Raw genomic sequence first — 17,746 nt, 5'->3', positions numbered from 1 at the left:
CATGAGTAACTCCCCGTTTGTCGGTTCTTCTTCGGACGAGGCCATTTTCGCAACCTCATCAGCCGCCATATTCTGGTCTCTTGGGATTCGGGTGAAGTCCAACTTATCGAACTCGCGGGCCAAATATTTTGTCATCTTGAGGTACTTTTGCATTCTCTCTTCTTTTGCCTCGTACTCATCCCTGATCTGCCCTATTGCCAATTTGTAGTCGCTCTGAATAAGTAGGTTCTTAATCCCAAGGGCTTTTCCATTCCTTAGTCCCATCAGTATCCCTTTGTACTCGGCCTCGTTGTTGGTCGCTGGGAACTTAAGTTGGACTCCATATCGGAGTTTTTCTCCATCGGGGGTGTTTATGATGACCCCTACCCCCCCTCTCTTTTGGGCTGAAGAACCGTCAGTCTGAATCGTCCATCGTTCTAGCTCGTCACTGCCGTCGTCATCTTCGGGAAGCGTGAACTCGGCAATAAAGTCTGCTAGGGCTTGCGCCTTGATGGCTGTTCTGGGGTGGTATTCGATGTCAAACTGACTAAGTTCGATTGCCCACTGGACCATTCTCCCCGTCGCCTCAGGTTTATTCATGGATTTTCTGATTGGTTGGTCCGTCATTACATGGATAGGATGTGCTTCGAAGTATGGTCGTAGCTTCTGCGAAGCTACTATTAGGGCGAAAATGATCTTCTCAATCTTGGGATACCTGGCTTCTGCTCCCTGGAAGGCTTGACTGACATAGTAAACTGGAAGCTGCTTCTTATCTTCCTCTCGGATCAATGCCGCACTGACGGCCGTGGACGATGCAGCCAGGTATAAATAAAGGTTTTCCCTTGCCTTCGAGGGACTTAAGAGGGGTGGATTGCCTAGGTAACATTTGAGCTCTTGGAAGGCTACCTCGCATTCATCAGTCCAGGAAAAAGCTTGTTTCAACGCCTTGAAGAAGGGTAGGCATTTGTCTGTTGCTTTAGAGACGAACCTATTGAGTGCAGCGATCCTCCCTGTGAGCTTTTGGACTTTCTTGACGGTCTTTGGTGACGCCATATTGAGTATTGCTTGTACCTTCTCCGGATTTGCTTTTATTCCCCTTTGGGACACCATGAACCCCAGGAACTTCCCTGAGGCTACCCCGAACACGCACTTACTGGGGTTCAGCTTCATCTGATATTTTCGGAGTGTATCAAACGTCTCCCTTAGATCATCCAGGTGCGTCAATTCCTCTTTGCTCTTGACGAGCATATCATCTACATACACCTCCATGTTTCTACCAATTTGCTTGCTGAACATCTTGTTTACCAGTCTTTGGTATGTTGCTCCTGCGTTCTTCAGTCCGAAGGGCATTACCTTATAGCAGTAAAGTCCTTGACTTGTGATAAAAGCAGTTTTTTCCTGATCTTCCTCAGCCATTTTTATCTAGTTGTATCCTGAAAATGCATCCATGAATGTTAGTAACTTATGTCCAGCCGTAGAATCTACCAATTGATCTATCCTCGGCAGGGGAAAACTATCCTTCGGGCAGGCCTTGTTGAGGTCCGTAAAGTCCACGCACATTCTCCACTTTCCATTTGCTTTTTTCACCAGCACGACATTGGCCAACCACTCGGGATAGTAAACCTCTCGGATGAAGTCTGCCTGCAACAACCTGTTAACTTCTTCTGTGATTGCTCGATTCCGTTCGGGGGCAAAGACCCGTCATCTCTGTTGGACGGGCTTTTTCTCGGGGTCTGTTTCCAACTCGTGCTGGATTACTTGGCGGGGTATACCGGGCATATCCTCGTGACTCCATGCAAATACGTCCAGATTTCCCTTAAGGAAGTGGACGAGTTTATTTCTCATCTCGAGGCTCATGGTCATTCCTATCCTCGTCACCTTTACAGTTTCCTCCTTGACGAGTTCTACTGTTTCTAGGTCTATGACCAGAGGGTCGTTGTGGGGCTGCCTTACTCCCCTTGCATCCTCTTCGCTGAAGAATATATCCTGGTTCGTCCGCCTTTGCTTCAATAGGGGTTCCATGTAGACACTGTTTACTTGCCTCTGGCATGCTTTCTTGAGTGACTTGTATGATCCCCCCATGAAGGGTCCCCCTGCGATTGTGCTTATCTCCCCGATCACATCCTGTTGTGGTTGAGATGGGCAAATCTCATTTTTGGACGAGGATTCGCATTGGCTCTTGTCACCCTCCCTAAACCTGCCGGAGTCCCCCTTTTTTACGTATTTCTGAAGCTTTCCTTTTCATATCAACTCTTCTATTTGTCCTTTCAGGTCTCGGCAATCCTCCGTGTAATGGCCGTGATCCTTGTGGAACTGGCAGTATTTGTTTTTGTCGCGCACGTCTAGCGACGAGTACAATGGTCTCGGCCATTTTAGGTGGTGTTGATCCTGGATCTACGTCAAAATTTTGTCAACAGGCATAATTAGAGGTGTGAATTTTACCGGTCGTGGAGCTTTCTCGTCCCTTCGTTTGTCAATGTCACCTCCTCGATGGCTAGGGCATTCCCTCTTTTGTCCCCTGCGTTCCTCTTCCTTCCTTCCTTCCTTCTTCGGCCTTTCCTCGTCTATGATGGCCGCCAGCGCGTCCTCAGCATTCATGTACTTTTGGGCTTTCAATAGCATCTCCGCCATTGTCTGGGGCGGATTTTTTGCTAGTGAGACGATGAATTCTCTAGACTTAAGCCCTACTTTAAATGTTGTCAGTTGGACCTTGTCGTCCGCGTCGTCCACCTCTAGGGTCTCTTGAGTGAAGCGTTTTACGTACGACCGCAAGGGCTCCCTCTCTCCTTGCTTAATAGTGAGTAGGTGATCCGCTGGTCTCTTGGGGCATTGCCCCCCGACAAAATGGCACAGGAAAGCATTACTTAACTGCTCAAAGTTGTCGATGGATGAAGTGGGCAATCTCGTGAACCACTCTCGTCCAGCTCCCTTCAGCGTAGTAGGGAAGGAACGACACATGATCTCATTAGGGGGTTGTTGAAGGCCTAGGGTCGTCTTGAAGGTATTAAGGTGATCTTGGGGATCCTTGAGCACAATCAAAGGCTCGGCGGGGAGCAGCGAAATTTCTTGCGAGTGCCCGGTCGTTCTAAGACCGCCATGGTAAAAGGGGAGTCCGTCGCCCTGACCATTTTATCTAGGCTTCGATCCGTCTTCTCTTTGATGGCATTTCTTAATTCATCCATCTCCTTTCTCATCTCTTGGAGGATGTCGGAATGTTGTTCCTCTGGGGTAACAGTTCTCCGTCGGTCACTTCTTCCGTGGCTATCCCCCTCGTCCTCTTGGACAGCTTTTGACCGGTTCTCCTCCTGATGTAACCTCTGTCTCATCTCCTGATTTTGTCTGGTGAGTTCCTTGACGGTGGCCGCGAGATTTCGAACTTGCTGTGCCAAGGCCGCTGAGTCTTAGTTGGATTCCATCTGGAGCTGGTAGGAACCACGTTCTCGTTGTATGAGAAAATCATTCCCACAAACGGCGCCAAACTGATGAAGCAGAATCTTGTCGGTTTCTTTGGGATTCGTCCAGACGGTTCCTGGTTGTACTCTGACGAACCTATGGATTCAAGAACTTATTGAGTGGTCACCGGTGTGGTGCCTGCCACAGCACCTCCAATGCCAAAGTCAGTGTGAAAGAAGGCAACAGTCAAAATATCAAAAATAACTTAGTATATGTTGTGATGTTGTGTCTACCTTGTATTGGTGTTGTGAGGACTTTATATACCTTTGTAGATTATAGCCGTTGGGGTATTAATGTCTCCACTGGTAACGTCTTTGGCGGAGTAATGGGTTTTAATGCGTCCCGCTGGTTCGTCCAGCTGGTCCTGTAACGGTCCGGGATATTATTGGCAGCATTGAATGGCCTTAATGTTCTCGTCAACAACGCGGACGGTCGGTCAGGTTCGTCTATGAAGGCGGACTCGTCTGTATTCAACTTCGTCAGTCCCATCAGTTTCAAGGTACGTCTCCTCCTTCTCCTTACCTTACTTGTTTCTACTTGGTTCTCATGTTGCATATCAATTTTTCGCTCTTTTCATTCAAAACATATATTTAAGAGTATCATTTTTAACATTGAGGACAATGTTTGGTTAAATTTTGGGGGGGATGTACATAGATTTCTATCTTTTTGTTTTGTTTTGTTTTGTTGTGTTGAAAAAAAAAAAACTTTTGCCTAGCTTGACGTTTGTGTTTTAAGTTCATTATACTACTCTTGCTTAAAGAATTTCATTGCTTTCATCCTCAATTCATTGCACATGCACGTAGCCACTCAAACACAGCTTCTTGTTGAAGGATAAAAGTGATTAGAATATCTTGAAGATAACAATGTGGAGACTGTAACCCTTGTGAGTTTTGAGCCAATTATTATTTTTGGAGGGTTATTTATTTATTTTTCTAATCTTAAAGTTCATTTAGAAGTGTGTAACATATTTCCCTTGTTGTAGTCCCATTGTTCTTTCTTTTGGCCCAAAAAAAAAAATTTTAATTTTATGCCATACTTGAATCTTTTGAAGTCATTGATGTTGAATGAACTATAGTAGTCTTTGAGAGATGAGATTAGGCTATTATTGTCTACTTTGAGCCATATATGTGTTTTTCTTTTTCTTTCTGGATACATTATCGCTAGTCACCCCGTTAAGCCTTTTAATTAGCCTTTTTTTCTTAAAGCCCTTATCCATAGTGTTTCAAGATGGAATTCGATTGGTTTGTTTCAATGTGGTGGTTTGTGTGAGAATTCAAAGAAGAAAAAAAAAAAGAATTCAAGAAAAAGAAAAAAAGGGGAAAGTGTCAAAAAGAAGAAAATAAAAAGGGTTCTCATCAAATTTTGAGACATGAAATGTAAGTAAGGAGTACTGCTTTGAAGAAGAAGAGTTGAAAAAAAATGTTGAATGGAAATTCCAAAAAGAGTTGACATTCCGACTATCTTAAAAACACTTCTTATTATTTACCTTCACCCATTTTTATTTCATTCCCTTTGTTTTTATCCTACATTACATTCTAATAAAGTCCTTATTTGATCTTGAAGATTGTATAGTTCAAATATTGATATGACTGAGAAGAAAAAGGGTGTGGTATGAATATTTTTGGCATTCTTTCATGAGACTACTTATTCTTTCTTGATTAAGTGTTTTTCATGTGATTTATATGTGAGGTATTTGATTTTTCTTACATTACTCCGCTCACATATACTGTTAAGAGTGTTACACCCCATTTCAGAGTGATTTCATTTGTTTAGTGATAACACCGAAAAGATTTGAGTTGAAGCATACTTTCAAAAAGAGATTTAAGTCAAGTTTATGCTAAAACTAAGAGTATGTTTGGGTTGGCTACCACTTTTCACTCACATTGAGTTTTGATGGCATGTGAACTTTCTTTAGCATTTGTAGTGTTTTTGAACTTGAACTAATCCTCTTTGCAAAAGGCAATTGAAAAAAAAATTGTTTTGTTTTTTTTAGTATTCATTCTCAAAATTTTGTGGGTATATTTCCTGCAAAACCCTCACGAGACTATAACTCGTCCACTAGTGTAAGCTAGGGATTTAAAGGCTTTTTGTATATGCTAAATGCAATCAAAATTTTTAGTGAAAGTGGATTAGTTAGGATTTCCTTTTTCTTTGTTTTTTATTTCTTTGTTTTGTTTTACTCTTTATTTGTTTTGCTCGAGGACTAGCAAAATGTAGGTTTGGGGGTATTTGATGTGCATGAAATTTATATAATAAGTACCCGCATTGCATATTTTACCTCATTTTTAAGATTAATTTGTGACTATAGAGTTATTTATGTTAGGACATATGTGTTTCACTTGTTTAGAACATATGTCATTCATTATTTATGTAATTGGCTAATCCTTTGTCAAAACGCACTTTACTTGTAATTGGGTAGAATTAGGATGAGTTTTATACTTCAAGAAACTGTGTTTCAAGATCAAGTGTTGAAGTCATCAAGCCTGTCCAAGAAACAAGCTTAGAAGTGCTCTTTATTAAAGCTTGACAGCTGGCTCGACAGCTGCATCTATCGAGCTTTAAGAAGCTGTTTTGGCCTTAAGGCTCGACAGCTGCTCGACAGCACCTCGACACCTTTAGCTGTCAAGATTTAAGAAAAATAGATTTTGAGTTCTGTTTTGATTCTAATCCGTGGATGTGTCTTTGGGTCTTCTTTTCTCCTAATCCTAGACATATAAAAAGATTATTTTAAGGGCTGTCAAAGTGTGGCAAGTTGCACAAGCATTGAGAAATCCTTATTCATGCAAATTGTAACTTGAGACAAAGTTCTTGCCCTAGTTCATCTCTCTTGTGAAGAAGTTGCTGTGTCTTTGCACCGTAGGGTTTTGTAACCAAGCATTTTCTTGATCTTCATCGTGTGAATGAATTGAAGAACTTTACAGCCAACAATCTTCTCTAGTTGGTGATTGAAGTTGCGTACTGGGATCCGCGCAATTGGTTAGTCACGTACTTGGGAGCCGTGCATCGAAAGGAGAAATTGTCACTACAGAACAAATCCAATTAGGTATTGGGGTAAGGGTTCAACTGTAGGTTGGTAAGGTACTTGGGATTCCTTTACTTGTAATCGTTTGTTGTGATAATAGTGGAATTTCGGAAGTGGTGACCTTAAATTCACCCGGTAGGATTTTTGCCGTATAGGTTTTCCCCATTCGTAAACAAATCACCGTGTCATTTATTTTCCGCTGCATACTTTAGTTTAATTGGTGATTTGTTTGTGCTACCACGCGCTTTGCATGTTAATTTGATTAATTAATAACTTGACCAATTAATCAACTTAATTCATCACAAGGGGTCAATACGTTTTCGGTCTATCAATTTAGACCCCTTAAAACACAATTGGATTAACCTAGTTAACAAGCCAAGTTATTACTTAGTCCAAATTTTAGATCTAGGTTAACACAATCATATGATCATATCAATGTAAAGTGCGGAATATAAAAACACAAAGATATGATGACCTAGGAAAACCAAACCGGTAAAAAACCTGGGGAGGATTTAACCTAGCTATCTTCAAGGTAAAACCGAATCCACTATGAAAGAATCGAAGTTTGTACAATAGCGACTTGGACCACTAACATCTTATTGCTACCCACCAGTAGAAAACTTATTGACACGACCATGTGCAAACTCCGAGACCATAGACTCCTTCTTTCTTGGATTCTCCAGAAAGTACAATCACTCCCGCTTGTGTATCTTTAAGCTCTTATGGCAGCAACTAAATGATCATCAAGCTCTCGAAGAAATCTCCCTCTTGATAATCCTAAGCTTGTGTAAAGGCAAGCACCTCTCAGATCTCACAAGAGATTCACACAAACAGCAATATGAGCAACCTCAAAAACGTGACTAGGGTTTGCCTTTTATATCTAAGGCAAAACATAAAGCCCTACACATCATATGGGCTTAGGGCTAAGTTGGAAATTCTGCAGAAAAAACAATTTGCACAACTTTCGATTGGTCGAGTCTAATTCTTGATCGATCGAGTCAGGCAGAATTGCACAGTAACTTCTGCAGTTAACTCGATTCCGACTTTACATAAATAATATACTTTGAGCAAGTCTAAAACAAGACTAAACACATGTTTTGATCATGGTTTGCCAACAATACACATTAGAGTTCTAATACATTAGTTCCTAAGTACTTAGAACCTAACAAACTCCCCATTTGGTAATCTGTGACAAAACACAACTAACAACTCAAAGTTTACAAAGAAAAGCCCTTTACAAAAAAATGCCCATTGTAACAAATTCAATCAAGATCACAACAAAGTAATCAAAAACTACAAACATCTTCCCACACAACATGCACTACAAAGCTTTAACTAGTAAAGTGCAAGAAATAAACTCATCCAAGTTAAACAAAGTACATAGACATGTTATGTTAAAATAAATTGACCAACCTTGTTTTCAAAACCAAGAAAATAAATGCAAAACACATTTTGCTTCCCTTTTCTTTTTCCTTTTTTATTTTATTTTATTTTATTTTTGATGAAAAAAAAAACATCCTAGAATGAAATGCATGAATGTTATGCAATGCAAATCCTAGAAAAAAACAAGGAGAACAAAAAAAACAAGAAATGCAAAAAAAAAATGGTCACAAAGAGTAGAGCAATGAAGCACAAGGACCATGTCAAAAAGACTCACTTAGTTTGAGCCTTTTGCATCCAAAGCCTTTTAGATGCACCTTGAGCATTGGAGTTCTTATTCATATTAGAATGATTTCCAACTCCAAAATTGGAATAAAGGTTTAGAGCCTTTTCCAACTCACTAATAAGTACCATAGGATCTTGTGCTTACGGCACATGTACTTTTGGTTTGTTTGCTCTCTTAGCAACTTGAAGCTTGTAACAGTTTGGATGAATGTGCCCAGACTTTCCACAAAAATGATAAACCCATGCAGACTTATCATTTGACTTGTTCTTTGAAAGGGTAGACATCTTAGGTTTAGACTCTTTCAGATCAACCCTAATCTTCTTGGGAGGAGAAACTTCTATGGGTTTGACAACCTCATGCATAGGGGGTTTGACAACCTCACTCACAAGGCGTTCAGAAGAAGATGAAGGAACAAAGATTGTGGAATTAGGTGCAGACACATTGATGCTCTCTACAAAACCTAAACCAGTTTTGTCGGAAGGAAACTTTTGAACACTCAACATCTGATCAAGTTTGGAATTAGCAGACCTATTTGTTTATTCTCTAACAACAGATAGTTCATGTTCCAAAGATTTAACTTTATCAAGTAAAAGCATGTTCTCAGTCTTCACATTATTCAAAAGTTCAGTAGCATCAAACAAATTCACAAGTAAAATTTTCTTATCAAGTTCAAGAGATGCAATTTTCTTTAAGCCTAATTCAACACTCATGGCATCCTTTGCAGCAACTTTGAAAAGTTTATTGTAGACTTCTTGAAGATCTGCATCCTCAGAGAGTTTCCCATCAGAAGGGTTCTCTTCAACAGTCATACTTTCATTGACTATAGCAGTAGCAGTGAAAGCAATGAAGTTTCCATGCTTGTCATAACCAGACTCATCATCAGAAACTTCATCATCACTAAGGGTTACAACCATAGCCTTACCCTTAGACCTCAAGAATGTTGGACATTCAGATTTCATGTGACCATACCCTTGACATCTAAAACATTGAGGACCCATAGAATTATTAGAAAATTAACCTACTTTTTCTCTAGGTTTTTCAATTTTGTTAACCTTAGTGGGATCATTCTTCCTAAAATTTCTAGGTTCATCAGTGTTTTTACCACTTGCCCTTTTGTTACTATTTCTAAGAAAATTCCTAAAGTTCTTGGCAAGGTAAGCAATCTCTGTAGCAGAGAGCTCATCATCAAATCCACCAACATCAACATCATCAACAGACTTAAGACCTATTGATTTGGATTTGCTAGTTTTGGGTAGTTCCAACTCATAGGACTAAAGAGATCCTACAAGTTCATCAACAGGGATGGAGTCCACATCCTTGCTCTCAGTGATGGCAGTCATTTTGGGTCTAAAATCTTCAGTTAAAGATCTAAGAATCTTCCTAACAATTTTAGGTTAATCATAGATTTCACCCAAGTTGTATGCAGAATTAACAATGTCATTTAGTTTAGCATAGAATTTATCAAAAGATTCATCATCAGACATCCTTTGTGCCTTATTGATCTTAACTGACATATTTCACCCATATTTCAAATTTAGTTGTTAATTGTTGCAACTTATTGATCTTAACTACCTTTGTACCTTCATGCACAGTCTGGGAGGATATTCTAAGCAGTGTGAGCAACCTTAACATTGGAGATTCTCTTAAATTCCTCCATAGAAACAACATTAAAGATAGCATTCATAACTTTGCTATTGAAAGCAGCTGCTTCTTTCTAAGAAGTTTGCCACTCACTTACAGGAGTAGTGGGCTTCTCCCATCTGTATTCAACGGAGTTCCAAACTCTCTCATCGATGGATTTCAGGAAAGCTTTCATCCTAACATTCCAATAAGCATAATTATTCCCATCAAAGTGAGAAGAAATAACAAGAGAGTGTCCGTGTTCCATGACAACAAGGGTCAAGGATCAGCTCAAAGATCAAAAGATCTACACACAAAAGCTACCCGCTCTGATACCACTTGTAGAGTTATTTAGACTCCTTTAAACACAATTGGATTAACCTAGTTAACAAGCCAAGTTGTTACTTAGTCCAAATTCCAGATCTAGGTTAACACAATTATATGATCATATCAATGTAAAGTGCAGAATATAAAAATACAAAGATATGATGACCCAGGAAAACCAAACCGGTAAAAAACCTAGGGAGGATTTAACTTAGCTATCCTCAAGGTAAAACCAAATCCATTATGAAAGAATCGAAATTTGCACAATAGCGACTTAGACCACTAACATCCTATTACTACCCACCAGTAGAAACTTACTGACACGACCACCTGCAAGCTCCGAGACCACGAACTCCTTATTTCTTAAATTCTCCAGCAAGTACACGCACTCCCGCTTGTGTATCTTTAAGCTCTTATGGCAGCAACTAAATGATCATCAAGCTCTCAAAGAAATCTCCTTCTTGATAATCCTAAGCTTGTGTGAAGGCAAGCACCTCTCAGATCTCACAAGAGATTCACACAAACAGCAATATGAGCAACCTAAAAAACGTGACTAGGGTTTGCCTTTTATACCTAGGGCAAAACATAAAACCCTACACGTCATATGAGTTTAGGGTTGAGTTGAAAATTCTGCAGAAAAAATAATCTGCACGACTTTCAATCGGTCGAGTCTAATTCTCGATCAATCGAGTCAGGTAAAATTGCACAATAACTTCTGCAGTTAACTCGATCCAACTTTACATAAATGACATACTTTGAGCAAGTCTAAAACAAGATAAACACCTGTTTTGATCATGGTTTGCCAATAATACACATTAGAGTTCTAATACATTAGTTCCTAAGTACTTAGAACCTAACAGTGACTAATTATAATCTATCTTTTTTTTATAGGTTATAAAAGCTTTGCATGTTTACAAGAATTAGTGGAAGACAAGAAAAATGAGGAAGAAGCAAAGCAAGTGAAGTGTAATTGACTACGTTGAAACGACAAGGTGGGGCCAATTGATTCAAGAAGCCAACTTGTAGAGAATTGTAATTTGCAAGGCTGGAAGGCGTGAAGTTTCAGATAAGGAAAAGTAAAGACAAGAAGTTTGCATGTTTGTGGGCTTTCTCCAATCCAACAATTCCCTATAACTTCATCGACATACAAGAATCAAACAAGGAAGTTCTATTAGGCCACTTCGGTTTTGGTCTTTGTAAAGAAAAGCCTTAGGTCAGCCGCATTTGTTATGTGATTATAAATGAGCAAAATAACGCAATAGAAAGGAAGGCTAGTCCGAATTGTATTTGGAGTGATTTCTCTTATATAATGCTTTAGGTTAGTTTGTTTAAGAGGAGAGCTGAGGGCTAAACATATAGAGAGCTGTGGCTATGGCTATCTCTTTGGTTTTCTTCCATGACAGTTAGTTTTATTTATTTGTCTAGTTTAATGCTTAGTATTTTATTTTTATGTTTTCTTTCAATTACTATGAGTAACTAAATTTATAATTAGGATTGAGGATGAAACCTTGTTAAGCATTATCAGTAATATTTATGTGATTTAATTTTTCCCACAATAGTTGTTCTTTAATGATTTAAATTGTTCTTGCTTCATATCAATTGACTAAGATAAGATTCTAGATATGAGTTCAATCATGTTTTTCTTATGATTTAGGATTTATCTTAATTAGTTGAATGCTTGATTTATTAATTATTGATTATAAAATTGGATATCGCTTGTGATTTGTCTGTCAATGAATACAATTTATGATTTGATTTTTAGAATTGTATATATCTTGTGATTTATTTGGCTACGGATACAATTGATGATTTGATCTATACTTAAGAAGCGAAGAAGAACATGCTTTTGATTTTTTAAATAAGGATTTTAATGAGAACATTTTCCATGATAGCAAGATTGATTTCTAGATTATCATGCAGTGAGTTGGAAAAAATTAATGATCATAAATATATGCTGATATGACTTACAAGGCGGATTCCAAAACTTTAATTTCTTTCCCTTGATCGTTTACATCTTTTTATTGCTTTATATCTTTTGCTTAGTTTAACCATTTGCTTAATTTTAATTATTTGCTTAGTATATTTAATTGCAAACAACCAATTTTTATTAAACTAGATTAGGTTTAATTTGGTTAAGATTTGATTAATTTTCCTACATTCATTCAAGTCCCTGTGGGTTCGACCTCGTTCTTGTCAAACTATATTTCAGTACGGTTCGTACACTTGCGAGTACTTTAAAATTTCACAACAGCTATTTTATTACATAACATAACATGACTTGGATAATTTGGTGTTTATTATTTTTTTTCTTTTTTTCTTCTCATATTTTTTCTATAAATTTCTTATTATTCTCTCACATTCTCTCTTGAAACATGGTTTCTCTCTCTCTCTCTCTCTCTCTCTCTCTCTCTCTCTTCATTTTTTTTTATTCTTTCTTACAACTCTTCTATATATTGATGAATCATTGTGATTTTTAAAACTCTATTTTAGGTTCATACGTTTTGGTGTTGTATTTTTTAATTTCCCATTAAAAGTAGCATATTTTCTCTCTTATAGTTTTGGTTTGATTTGTTTGAGTTAATACTTGATTATTTTGGAAGTAAGAATTTGAATTTATATCAAAACACAATCTTGGCTATGCTAATATCATATTAGCATTCGGTCCAGTTCATCATTTCGGTCCGATTCAATCTACTTCAGCCCACTTTGGTCAATTTGGTCCAATTTGGTCTACTTCAACACACTTCAATTCAATTAGGTCCATTCGGTCTACTTTGGTCAATTCAGTCCAATTCGGTCTATTTGGTCCATTCCATCCCATTCAGCCCATTTGATCTACTTTGGTCCATTCAGTACTGTTTGGTCCATTCGGTCCATTTAGTTCACTTCGATCTATTCGGTCCAATTTGGTCCATACGGTCAACCTAGGCCTATTCGGTCCAATATGGCCAATTCGGTCCAATATGGCCAAGTCGGTCCAATTAGGTCTATTAGGTCCAATTTGGTCCATACGGTCCACTTAGGACTATTTGGTCCATTCCGTCTATTTAGATTTATTCGGTCTAATATGGTCCATTTGGTCCACCTCGGTCTATTTGGTCCAATTTGGCCAATTCGGTTCAGTTAGGTCTATTCCATCCAATTTGGTCCATACGGTCCACTTGGCAAAGTCGGTCCAGTTCGGCCCTTTTGATCTACTTTGGTCAATTTAGTCATGTTCAGTCCATTTGGTCTAGTTCGGTCCATTCTGTCCACTTCGATCTATTCGGTCCAATTTGGTCCATACGATCCACCTAGGTCTATTCGATCCAATTTGGCCAATTCGGTCCACTTAGGTCTATTCGGTCCAATTTAGTCCATACGATCCACTTAGGTCTATTCAGTCCACCTAGGCCTATTCGGTCGACTTTGGCTAATTCAGTGCAGTTAAGTCTATTCGGTCCAGTTGGTCCATTCAGTCCATTTCGGTCTACTTTAGTCAATTCAATCTTGTTCGGTCCATTCAGTCCAAATGGACCATTCAGCCCATACAGTCCATTTAGTCTACTTTGGTCTATTCGGTCCAATTTTATCAATTTGATCCAGTTAGGTCTATTTGATCCAATTTGGTCCATACGATCAATTCGGTCCAATTACACACACATATTTGTTCATTTATTTATTTTACTATTTTTTGCTTGAATGTATAATCAACCTCATGCAATTTATTCAAAAGTAATGATGTTAAAATAAATAAGTAACTGCCATAATTATTAGATTTGTATATTCATAGCCTTAATGTTTAGAAAGACTTTCACTTAAATTTATCATGACTGAAGTGGATTGAAATGTTATGTTATTGTAGCTCAACAAAAATCTAGTAACAATAAATGCTACGCTTAAAATTTTAGATATTACAAGTTTGAGATATGAATATATATTTTTTATTAGATTTGTATATTCATAGCATTAATGTTTAGAAAAACTTTCGCTTAAATTTAGCCGGACCAAAGTGGACTGAAATGCTATATTAATGTGGCTCAGCAGAAGTATAGCAACAATACATGCTATGCTTAAGATTTTGGATATTACAAGTTTGAAATAATAATAATAATAATAATAATAATAATAAAATTTGGATTTAGAATAGGTACTCTCAACCTCAGCCTAAACATATCTTTTCCCTGTATGCAAGTGTATAAAAATGGACTGAAGTTGACCAAAATGAATTGAAGTGGTCTAAATGAACTGAAGTGAACACAAATGGACCAAATGAAACAAAGTGGACCGAATGGACAAAATAGGACTGAATGGGAACAAGGAGAACTGAATAGGACCAAAGTGAACTGAATAGAACAAAGTGGACCAATGTGGACGGAGTAGGAACAAATAGGACTGAATAGGATCATAGTGGACTGAATAGGACTGATGTCGACTAAATAGGACTAAGTGGACAAATTGGACTGAATAGGATCAATGTGAACCGAATAAAAACCAAAGTGGGCAGAGTGGACCAACGTGGACCAAATAGAAATGATGTGGACTGAATATATATACTTTTGAATATTTATAATTTTTATTGCATTTTTAGGGCTCATATTATTAATTTCTAATGTTTATTTTATTTTTTGTATTTTTTAATTCAAAACTAAAGAGTTTAGCCCAAATATAATAAAATATCATACTTTTCAACCCAAAAATTAAGAAAAAAAAAAGAAATTTTCAGCTAAACTTGAAAAGGCAACCTACAAAAGAATCAATTTAAGTCTCAATTTCACTAAAAGGGACTGAAACTAACCGAGTGGACCAAATTGGACCAAATGAGACCAAAGTGAACTGACTGTCGGTACCTTGGAATTCTGTTGGTCCACTATATATGCTCCCATTTTCAGCTTCTCTTTCCTATATATTATTCCAAAAGTGTACGAAAGCTAGGGTTGAAAATGTTTAAAGTTAATTTCCAAAACCATTATGATATGAGAAAAACCAAATATGAAATGTGAATCAAGATCTCCTGTGATTCTACTCTACAAAAATCAGTATTGATTCCAAAATAATGAAATAAAACAAAAAAATAAAAATAAATTCAAAATAAATATCAATCAAATTCTAAATTCCAATTCCATAAGCAAATCATACACATTTGCATGCTCAACGAAACCTTTTTTTTTTTTTTGTCATTGTCATTATAGAGCTTAAATTTTATTATGGTATATATTATAATACATATACATATAAGGTTTTAAAAAAAACTTGTATCTCTCGCTCTCCCCTTTTATTTTGTTATGTGAAGGATTGGAGAAGAAAACAAACTTGTTTCACTAAAGCAAAAATCACAGAGTAAGAGAAACTATCGAAAGATTTTTTTTTTTTCATTTCTCAAAAAAAAAAAAAAAAAAAAATCATTCCAACTAATGATATTAAATGTGATAAGAGTTCTCTCCCATTATAGGTTCCTTCATTCCACGCTAAGTCCATTCAATTAAGGACAAATCATTTTTTTTTAATGCATATAATTAAGCTACCTTGCACAATTTATATGTTTTGAATTTCGTTTTATTTGGGCATATTCTGACTTCAATTATCCAACTCCAAACCGTCTAGGATAAATGGTCCATTACTCGTAATAATATCTAGAACACATGCCATATTAGATTTATTGAGAAATTGCAGTAAACCCACCTGTGGTTTGGGACGAAATTACTTTATATACCCGTGATTTGAAAAGTGTCACTTTACTCACCTAAGGAAATTACTGTAAACCCACCTCTGTTAAAAATATGAATAAATTTGTATTTTTGCTACCCTTTTATGTCTCTCTCATCCCAAACATAAAAAACTAAAAAATCAAGAGAAAACAACATCTAAAAGCTAGGTTTTGTAAAAATTGAAAACATTCAACCAAAACAATCATCCAACCAAAATTAAGAACATTCAACCAATCTTGATAACTCCATTTTCTTCTCATCATTAGTACGATAAAAATAATCCAACCAAATGATATTTCTTTGCTTTGTGTGTGAAACTGCAAGAAGCAAGATGAGATCTCTTTCGATAAAAGAAAAGGGGACCATTTAGAAAATTTCACGTGAACGGAAGTAATGGGAATGCTGATACATGGAGGTCTGATTTTAAGTATAATAACTTGTACAATTGCCTTTCCTTCTTGATATTTTAAAACTAAAGTTTTTCATGCACCAAGAACAACTGTGTCTGAAATTGAAAACCTGCATATTGTTCGGCTGTTTTGCACTTAGAAGGCTAGAACCATGTATGGCCCGACTCTTTGGCCTTTCATGAAAAGTTCAAAAAAATAAGTATTCATGTCCCATACTCTATCAAAGTTTAGATCAAATCCACAAAACCCAAACTTTCTTAAGAACTGACAATGTTATATCTGCCCTCCTTATGTACAATCACAGAAAATTGTAAAATAAAAAATTTTAAAAAAATTTGTTGGTGGTGGTGGCTATAGAAGCAATTGACCCAACTACAAAAACACAATCATAGAAGCAATCGACCCAACTGCAAGAACAATATTATGTTTGTTCTTAAATTTTATAAAACCTAACTTTTAGATCTTTTTTTCTCTTGATTTTTCTAGTTTTTTATGTTTTAGAAGGAGAGATATATAAAAGGGTAGCAAAAATACAAATTTACCCATATTTTTAATAGAGATGGGTAACAAGAGACTAACGGATCTTATCTCAAGTAGGTAAAGTGACACTTTTCAAACCACAAGTAGGCAAAGTGATTTCAAGTCAACCCACAGGTGAGTTTAGTGTAATTTCTCCTAGATTTATTTAGCAAATACCAAATCTCCAATATAGTCTACTAATCCTCGATGTGTGTTTTTTATTGTACAAAGTGCATATTGTGGTAAATTGATCTTAAACACAAGAAATTTTTTAAGGAATATAGAAATAACACTATAAATTGCCAATTCATGTACTCCGTAATTAACCCAAAAAAGAGAATTTTCCATGTGATATCACCGTGATCCATCTTGGATTGCTCCATCCATGACGTTCACTTTCTTCTTCAATGCAAGCTTCACGCATCTTCGACTTTTGTGATTCATCAGCTTCGTATCTTCACACACCAATAAAAACAAAGAAAGAAAACAACCATTATCTTGTCAAAATGAGTATTAGCTTTCAATATAATTTTAGTTACAGTCATATACATGCTTTTCAAAATCTACAGAGAGAATACCAGAGCAAGTGCCATCTAGCAAGTTGAGGATGGAAATACAAATAGTGGTCCCAATTTGAGATGGAGAGTATTCACATTTGTTAAATTACTAATTGTCTCAAAAACTTAAGCTATTAGGAAAATGTGAATTTAATCACTTAACAATAATTCTAACTCTCCCCCTCACTTGTGGGCTTAAACTTCCCCTTAGTAAGTGAGGGCCCAACAAGTGGGAATTTAACATTTTAAATGAGAGGTAAAGTAAAGTCAGGGATCGAACTCAAAATCTCCTGTTCTAATATAATGTTAAATTACCGATTGTCTCAAAAGCTTAAGCTATTAGGAAAATGTGAATTTAATCACTTAACCATAATTCTAACAACATCTCACAAGGTTCAATATACTCTTCACATTGTCTTCTTCACATTATTCCTTTTGCATTTGTATTCTAGTTTCTGGTACTTATAGAAGAAGAATGAGAATAGGAGAAGTTAGACAATGCAAGAGTA

Source organism: Castanea sativa, chromosome 5 (genome assembly GCF_040712315.1).
Source record: "Castanea sativa cultivar Marrone di Chiusa Pesio chromosome 5, ASM4071231v1".
NCBI classification, from domain to species: domain Eukaryota; kingdom Viridiplantae; phylum Streptophyta; class Magnoliopsida; order Fagales; family Fagaceae; genus Castanea; species Castanea sativa.
This window is presented reverse-complemented; position numbering follows the sequence as displayed.